Consider the following 9,950-nt stretch of genomic DNA (forward strand, 5'->3'; position numbering starts at 1 on the left):
CTGGAAAAAAACACACTTGTAAAAAATACTACAGATCAAATTCTGGATTAGCCAATTCCTAGCTATAATATCTGGGCAAATTACTATTTTTTTTGTGTTTTTCTGAGGCTCAGGGTCCTCTTCTGAAAAAAAAAAAATGGAGATAAAATTATCTACCTTTCAGGATTGTTGCTGTACTTCTTCTCAGCCTCTTTAATAGACTTCTTTTCTCTTTTAACCTGCCATGAAAACTGGTACGTTTGTTCCTTGAATGTCTAGTTTTGGTACATTGCTTTTCTCTCTCTTTCCATTTATGTTGTCTGATTCAATCAACTCACTTTACTCACTATATATTTTACTAATGGATACCAATGTTAAGCCATCAGTCTGATTGTCTCCTCTGAATTTGAAACTTCTTTTCCATTGGGCATATTAACTTGATTGATCCCACAAGCATCTCAGACTCAAGTGTATAATTCCAGTCCTCGTCCCTGCTGCTCTTTGCTCCCAAACATTTTCCCCATAAGCAACACCCTAATTGTCACCTTATTGGGACAATCTTCCCAAATCAAATTTTAACTCATACAGTTTCAGTGCTCCTAACTCATACAGTTTCAGTACTCCTAACTCCTCCTTCACTTTCTTTTTCAAATGTTTTCATGGAATGTGCACATGCCATTGCAGAGCATAGTCACCTATGTAAAACAAAAACAACATAATCACTGTCTAGGTTACAGTGTTCAATATGTCCCACTTCCAAGGTACACTTATTGCCACTTAGATTGGCAGGTAAGATCTTTTATGAGCTGGTTCCTATTTACAACAGCTCAAGACATTCTTCTCTCTTCTGTAATATATGATAGTGACAAAAAGCATATAGAATTACTTTCATTCTTTTCACAGATCATACTAATACCTGTACATTTGCCTGTACTGTTTGCTGTACTTTGTATATCCTTTCCAATATTCTTTTTCTGACTAACTCTTTGGTATTTAATTAAAACATCTTCTCATTCAGAAAGTCTTCTCTGAATCTTCGAGTTATCTCTCCTCCTCTTAGCGGGAATCATATTTAAAATTATTTGCTTACACATCTGTTGTCACCCTAACCCTCCACATACATGGATATGGAGTTCAAAGGGCAGTTAGTTATCTGTCTGTTATTTTATGCCCACTCAGTATCTAGCAAAATGCTTGGTAGTAATTGATAGCACTAGAGTGCTCTGGGGCTCTAAAAAGTAAAAGGGTTAGAAGTTGCTGAGCTGAAATGCTTTAACCAACACTATCTCCATTAGTTACTTTAAAAAATAACCCCAATAAATACATCAAGTTAGCAAAAACAATTATTTACTAGACAATAGTATAGATTTATAGATAAATCCTTTAGCCACACACATTTTTTGGATATAAAAATTGAAGAGATATTATTAAGTAGTGTTTGTGATAATTACTTTAAAAAGCAAATGCTTTAGTTACTTTTTTAAAAAGTTAATATGCTTTTATTATTATCTTCCTGAGAATCGGTATTGCTTGAAATCACAAATTATTTTTAATCACAGATTTTTGAAGGCAATACTATAAAAATTGAATTTTTTTCACTCAACAATTACGTACTTCAGACAACTTATTTCCGAAGACATTTCCTTTTTCATCAATTATAAGTCTATCACAATAAAAATACTCTATCATTTACAGATAAACGCCGAAGTGAAAGAAAACTGAGTAGTTTATCAGCCTTATAAATCTAAGTTTAAGTTACTTTTTGCTACTCTTGCTGTTTACTTATATTTTTGCAAAATTAAATTTTATTTTCGAAAAAAATAATAAGTGTTGTTTTAACCTTAAATAAAATGTTTACATTCATAAGTTTGAATCAAAATAGTTTTTGTTTCAATATGACAGGGTATAAACAAAAGAATAAAAATAACCTAGTTTTTTTAGTTTATTTCTAATGTCTCATCAAAGAAAAGTTTTTAAAGTCTTACTAATGGATTATTTTATTTTAAGTAAAAGAATTTTACACGTATAAAAGACTTTCAAAACCTCCTGCAATTTTTTAAATAGCCTTAAATGAATTCACAACTTGCACTAAGCCCATCTTCAGCTATTCTTAGGTAAGCACTTAATTGCAGAAGGACAGGACTCTGCTAAGGATATGATTCATGTACCTGAACACATTAATCCAAAGCAAAAATTTGTGTTTGTTGACAATGATAGAAGATGCTGTTTTCTTTGCCGTAATATGAACCTGACATTTAAGTATTTCTGAAAAAGAAAACGTAAAAATTAAAAATGAAGAAATCTAGAGTGATCTTACCACATCTTCTTCCATTTGTGGATTTTAGACACTCCCTTCTCCTAATTACTTAGAAATATCAATGATCTCAAAGAAAACAACAGTATTATCACAAAGACATCATGAAATTTTAGAACTATCTATTGTTTATCTAATCACATTATAGATTCAAGAAAATCATGGAGTAATTCTCATGTATATATAGAACAAGTTATGTAATAGTTGTTATCTTGTCATTGAAATAATTTTCTTTTTGAACCAATATAATGTAATTTTCTTAAAAATCTAAGTATTACTCTGTAGCATATACATGTTTTTAACTTTCTTGCATGCTTTTTATTCTTTACTGAGAACATGTGATGTGCCACATGTGATAGATTCTGTTGATAACATGGTAATATTGTTACACTTGCCATGTTGTCATGTAAATACCATGGTAATCTTGATACGATTTCACATCCCCCAAAGTATGCTTTCTACAAAAGGCACAAAACTACAGCAATATTGTCACAAGTTGGATTCTCCAGGTCCAGACACTAAGATGGAATCTGGGGCACAAGGTGTTTTTTAGGGATCAGTCTCTGTGAAACAAAAAGGAAGGTAACATCATTGGCACGGGAAAGAATTGAGCTGCAAACAGACACCCACCAAAAACATGGCCAACTCAGCAGAGAGCTTTGGAGCAAGTATTGAGCATCAAAGTGTCCTGCATAGGGGTGAAATAGGCCTTTATATTTCAGCCTCAGTCAGTCACCAGATGCAGGCTGTGGAAGAAATATTCTTTGTTGTCCTGTTGTTTATATGTAGCCTACTTCTTTCCAATTATCTATGTCAATTACCTCTGTAAATACAGTGACTCCTTTTCTTGCCTGTTCATCCCTGGATACAGGAGCTGTAAGTGCCTAAGTGACAGCCTTACTTATTCAATGGGATTCTTGCTGTGTTGCCTGGAGAAAGTGTTCTCCTTCTCATGTTTATGGCATCCAATTTATCATTAACATCACCCAGTGAATTACTGAGAGTAAAGGTAAAGGGGACACTCTTATTTTCATTCCTGGTCCCTGGAACCATATATTCTTCCTATTGCAATCACAGAGTCAAAGATTTTCAACTAAATGCCTATACTACATATTGATATAAGATATTCCATAGTTGAAGCATATTGCACCCTGGCTTCCCCTCCAGCTAGGTCTTCAGCAAGCCTTTCAAATGCTCTATCATGCTGGAAGCTTGGGTATTATGGTATATGAGGGCCTAAATTCCTAGGCCTGCTTTGTATAAAGTGAGTCACCTGTTGTGACATAATGTTATGTGGGATCCAGTACCAGGCATGCAAACACTCTGTGAGCCCTCAAATAGTATTGTTGGCTAAGACCTTGAGGACAGGAAGGGTAAACATGTACCCAGAATATGTGTATGTTTTTCCGATGAACCACTGACCCTTTTAGAATGTAAAGAGAAAAATGTAGTCAACTTGACACCAAGTGGCCACTTTGTCTCCTTGAGAGAGGGTCCCTATCAGGCGTTCAGCACTGGTATCTGATGGTGGCTCCTTGTAAATCAAACTTAATGGAGTATGTGTTATTTGGTTTATGTGCAGCCTGCATAACAACCACTCTGTCAACATCATGCATATGTCCATTGTGTTGGTACTAGAAGAGTCTATGACACACACAAGCTGATGTCATCTGATGGGTCTATTTTATCCACTTGGCTTTGCAAATCCTCTTCTGTAGTATATGCTTTCTGGTGGACATTAATATATAACACAGAGATCTTCTCACATTGCAGCTGCTCCCATACATCCATTGATATATGCCTCTAACTCCAGACCTTTTTGTCCTTAATCTTCTAATCCGGTTATCTTTTCCTTTAGTGCAATTTTTTCTTCTTATTTGTTTGTTGTTTGTTTGTTTTAAGTAAATAGCTAGGCTTTTAAGCCCTACCACAGAGAGTCAACAGACAAACTGCCCAGGGAAAAGTTATGACCTCAGGCAAAGTGAATTTCTACAGCTAAGGCAGATCCTGAAGAAGCTCACAAATAAAGGTTGCATACTCACACATTCCCTGAAGCTTGACAGTAAGTTATTCTTTGACGGGACATGCGAAATGTGTCTCTATATCTACAAAAAAAATATAATGTGATGACTGCTTCCCTAGAGGGAAACAAGGCATTTGGAGAGATTTTAAAAAGAGGCCCCCATAGATATCCCATGATCAAAATACTTAGTGGGAGTCACACATTATCCAGATACAATAATTATAGATTTTTATAATTATAGATTTTTATTTTCTATCTTCATGAAAAAATTCAAAATTTTCCTCCTTTCTCTATCCATTCCAAGTTCATGAAGGAGGGATTCTAGTTATTTGACTGTGTATGGAGCAAAGAATAGTCAAAAACTATTATCCAGAATCTACAATGAACTCAAACTAATTTACAAGAAAAAAACAACCCCATCAGAAAGTGGGCAAAGGACATGAACAGACACTTCTCAAAAGAAGACATTTATGCAGCCAAAAAACACATGAAAAAATGCTCACCATCACTGGCCATCAGAGAAATGCAAATCAAAACCACAATGAGATACCATCTCACACCAGTTAGAATGGCAATCATTAAAAAGTCAGGAAACAACAGGTGCTGGAGAGGATGTGGAGAAATAGGAACACTTTTACACTGTTGGTGGGACTGTAAACTAGTTCAACCCTTGTGGAAGTCAGTGTGGGAATTCCTCAGGGATCTAGAACTAGAAATCCCATTTGACCCAGCCATCCCATTACTGGGTATATACCCAAAGGACTATAAATTATGCTGCTATAAAGACACATGCACACGTATGTTTATTGCAGCACTCTTCACAATAGCAAAGACTTGGAACCAACCCAAATGTCCAACAATGATAGACTGGATTAAGAAAATGTGGCACATATACGCCATGGAATACTAAGCAGCCATAAAAAATGATGAGTACATGTCCTTTGTAGGGACATGGATGAAATTGGAAATCATCATTCTCAGTAAACTATTGCAAGAACAAAAAACCAAACACCGCATGTTCTCACTTCTAGGTGGGAATTGAACAATGAGAACACATGGACACAGGAAGGGGAACATTACACTCTGGGGTCTGCTGTGGGGTGGGGGGAGGGGGGAGGGATAGCTTTAGGAGATATACCTAATGCTAAATGACGAGTTAATGGGTACAGCACACCAGCATGGCACATGTATACATATGTAACTAACCTGCACATTGTGCACATGTACCCTAAAACTTAAAGTATAATAATAATAAAATAAATAAATAAATAAAAAGAATAGTCAAAAACTTCACAGGAAAAAAAAAAAGGGCTGAGCAGATATTGAGAGTCAAATGAAAGAACAGAAGCTAAGTAACTGCCTGGGATGTAGAAGGGATATCGTAAGATATCAAGGGGATATCAAGGGGAAAGTGTACATGTGAAGGCCTAAGAATGAGAGTATGATGATTAGGACAGCTGGTTACTTACGACAGAACGATAGACTGCTTATTATGAGCAGCATATGAGAGGCAAGAAGTGGATGGAGATAAGGTTGGAAAAATATTAGGGAACATATTCAAGACTTGTAAACCATGCTGTGGGATGTGAAATTTATGCCAGGGGTGCGAGGACATGGAAAGATTAAAGCAGAGTAGTGGTGATATGCTCATATTGTACTTGCACTACAGAAATATCATTGGAACAGCTGTTTGAAAATAGAGTCAAAGGCCGGGCGCAGTGGCTCACGCCTGTAATCCCAGCACTTTGGGAGGCCGAGGCAGGCGGATCACGAGGTCAGGAGATGGAGACCATCCTGGCTAACACGGTGAAACCCCGTCTCTACTAAAAATACAAAAAATAATCAGCTGGGCGTGGCGGTGTGTGCCTGTAGTCCCAGCTGCTGGGGAGGCTGAGCCAGGAGAATGGCGTGAACCCAGGAGGCGGAGCTTGCAGTGAGCCAAGATCCCGCGCCAGTGCACTCCAGCCTGAGTGACAGAGCAAGACTCCGTCTCAGAAAAAAAAAAAAAAAAAAAAAAAAAACAGAAAATAGAGTCAAAGAGCTCCTCTGCTGTCTTCAAATATCGACAATTTCACAGGATCCCTCTCCCATAAGAAGATCTCCTGTATTTCGGAAAGGTAAGTCATTGACATTTCTGAAATGTCCAGTTACCTATGCTTCCAAAACTGCTATAATAGAAAATGACATTGAAAATTTTTTGATGAAGCCAGCATGCAAAGGAAAATTACTACTACAGCCAAGAAGGTTTTATACTGGAGTCATTCCATCCGTGTCCAAAATCAGATTTGATGGCCAAGACCAATTAAAATTTATGATGATATCAATTATACATGCAGATTCTGATTCTGTCTGTATAGAAGTAAGTGGGAAGGAAAAAAAGTGGGTCAAATTCCGAAATTCTGGACAAATATAATGGAGTATTTTACAAATAATGATACAAAATTGACCAAAAGTCATGACCAAACTAAAGATTTTAATACTACTTTGGCAGATTAAAATTTTTAACAAGATAAAGTTTTAACATACAACAATCATGCTACAAAGCATAAAAAAAGCTTGTGTTTACTTTCATTATGAATATTGTTGTTCCCAAAGTATAGACCTTGTATTTTATGTTAGGATAAGCTATATAATACATGGATTTTTTTTTATACTGGGAGCCATTATTCCATCACCCCAAAACTCCCATCAGATTATCTTAGAAAGAAATTTAAAGACTTCAACATGGCTGAAGACTACACTGTAGTTCAGAAGGGAAGGCCTAGTGTTTATAGGAATAGACAGAAAAGAACATTGGGAAAGGAGACAGGCCATGGGATGTAGAATTAAAAAACAAAAGGGTTAAAGAGAAATTGGTTAAAGGCATACAAATAAAATTGTATAGATGGAATAAAGGGAAATTACAGTTAGTAATAACTTATTGTATATTTTTAAATAGCTGGAAGAAAATAATTACAACGGTCCCAATAGAAAGAAAAGATCAATATTTGAGGTGACTGATACCCTACTTACCTTGATTTTATCATTACGCATTGTATATAGGTATCAAAATATCACATATCCCCCCAAAATGTGTACAGCTATGTCAATAAAAATCTAAAAAAGACAATAAGCATGGAGAATATATGAAGTAAAATAAACATTTGAATATACAGATTTCCATCAGGTGCAAGCAAAAGCAATAATCTCTGTTCGCATAATTATTGCAACTGGAGAGAGTTGTTTGTATTTATTTAATAAGAAGTATGCTGTCTTCAGAATATTTATAAAAGAATAGCAGAGATGAGAAAACATTCAATGTAGGAACATCCATATGGGGAAAATGAAAACTTTATCCTGCCGTACATGGCGATCTATATGGAAAAATACAACTAGTAAATGTTCATGTATCTGAGACTGTTTTGAGGTATAGTCTCATTTTCTATTCCACGATGTATTAACTTTTCCCATCCAATTAGAAATTTTCCTCTTCAGTCAATATTTAATTTTCATTGTCTCATATTTTCCAGAGTATAGGGGTTTCCTCTCCCCTCTTCATGTAGAATTGAAGGTCTGAGATTATTTCCAGCTAAGGAAGCAAAATGCATAAATCTGGAGAGTCTCTGATCAGTAGCAGGAGCACACGTTCCACTAAGGACCAAAGAGCACATTCTTTCAACTGTTTTGTCATTCCTGTCTTATTTATGTGAGTTAAGGAATAAAAAATCAAATTATCAGATCATCTCTGTAATTTGCCAAAGAGCTAAAAATAAGACCATCAGAAAATTATTTCCCTTTAGTTGCTGATTTCTAGCTCTCTGTTTCATATGACTTGTGTGTGAAAAGCACTTTTGTAACTCTGACCAGTTTTCATTATATCATTGTCTCTCAGATTGCCTTTTTAAGGGATTGTATAGCTTAAGCTGTTTTAAAAAATAGATTTAAGTAAGTGTTAAGGCACCTTTTAGTGTGACAGAAATTCAGGTTTGGCATGGTACAGATTTATATAGATTCACTCTCTTAGTCATTCCATTTCCTCCAGTATGGATCCTCAGTATGAACCATTAAAGAGTACAACAGCTAATCTTAGTGAATAACGAAGCTAGACTGTCCAAACGACCTGTGGTCATTAATCATTTCTGTGAAATGGAATGCTTTTATTTAGCATGCCCAGGTTCTAATTTATATTTCATGAATTAATTTATGTTGAATATGTTTATATTTCAAATTTTATTTATATTTAAGTACAATACCATGCCAAGAAAACTGAAATTCAGTATGTGTGTGTGTATATATGTATATGTTTATGCATATTTTCACAATTTCCTACATGAAGTCAAATTCTTGTAACAATGTTGACTTATAGATGTTTTTCTTTCATTCTATAAAAATTATGAAAAATTTTATGCAGCACAGTTCAATAGATTTGTTGCAATGATGGCTGTGCTTTATATGTACGCCTTCCAAAGTGGCAGCCACTAGCCACACACGGCTACTGTGCACTAGAGATGTGGCTGGTGCAACTGAGGAAATTAATTTTAAATTAATGTAAGTTTAAATAATACTCTGCATTTAAATTTAAGTAACGTCTTTGTGTATCTAATGGCTACCACATTAAACAGGACAGATCTATGGCAGTTAGAAACAGTTACTGTGCTCTCATTTTCACAATAATGGGAGAAAACAATTAAGTAGAATTCTTAAGCACAATTCAAAAGGCATAATATTAGATGTAATGTGACTAAAGGAACATTGAAGATGCTCTAACTCACCTTAGAAGAAATGGAGAAACATAAAGGAAAGTTTCTAAAGGAAAGAAAAGCAAGTTGTCTTGAAGTAGGACTAGGAGTTAGAGCCAAGTTGATTCTTCGTTCACTTGCAGAAAAAAAAAAACCAATAAACAATTAAAAGCATCTTGACCATGCCTATTTTCAAAAATAGATTGTTCTATTTACTGTGATTGGTGCTTGTGGGATTTCTTCCAGTGTTAACTTAAGCATTAAAAAAAGAATCACCAGAAAAATCCTGTAAACTTAAGAGTATCCTCCAAAATACCAAATCAGGTCCCCATTGGATCCCAGAAAAAATTTGTAAATATTTTAGAGCTTGGTAATCCATATTTTCCATATGCTGTTTAATATCTCACTCTAAGCAATATGTAATTATCTATTTTTTTATTTCCAGAGGAAGAAAAACATTAATTTATTTATTTTTCCTACCTATGTACTTTTAAACCTAACTCACCATTCATAGTAGCACCAGGAGGCAGTATTAGGGAGCTAATACTAAGTCCTGCTTATGAAAATTAATTTAAATTCCCTTACTTTCCTGTTCCCCTTGTTCTCACTTCCTGTTGTGTTTCAGTTGAACTTAACCTCCAAATTGTATTGTTTAGCTCAATTTGTGGTCCTCTTGTCATCCTCCACCAATGGACTTTTACATTGGATGCCTCTAATTTCAGCTGCAGTTCAGTACTGAGCTCTTAATCACTCTCTTGCTCCTCCTGCTCCTGACTACTTTGGGCCACTGTAATTCTTCTCTCGTTGCACTCTAAAAGTAAGACTTCTGTGCCCATTGACTTGACTGATACTCCAAATGGACTTATCATAGTTAAGTAATTTTATAACTTCTATAGATATCTTGTACTCAAATATA

At 35.2% G+C, this 9,950-nt stretch overlaps 1 long non-coding RNA gene across 1 annotated transcript in view; it reads right to left on the reverse strand.

Annotated features, from left to right (window-relative positions):
• Positions 1 to 6,318: 6,318 nt before the first annotated feature.
• LOC134761414 (uncharacterized) overlaps positions 6,319 to 9,950 on the reverse strand; it is a 127,657-nt gene continuing 124,025 nt past the window's right edge. The window contains exon 4 of the long non-coding RNA XR_010140005.1: positions 6,319 to 9,170. This is a non-coding gene — a long non-coding RNA (uncharacterized LOC134761414). The remainder of the gene's footprint in view (positions 9,171 to 9,950) is intronic.

The sequence above is a fragment of the Pongo abelii genome, chromosome 4 (genome assembly GCF_028885655.2).
Source record: "Pongo abelii isolate AG06213 chromosome 4, NHGRI_mPonAbe1-v2.0_pri, whole genome shotgun sequence".
Classification (NCBI taxonomy): domain Eukaryota; kingdom Metazoa; phylum Chordata; class Mammalia; order Primates; family Hominidae; genus Pongo; species Pongo abelii.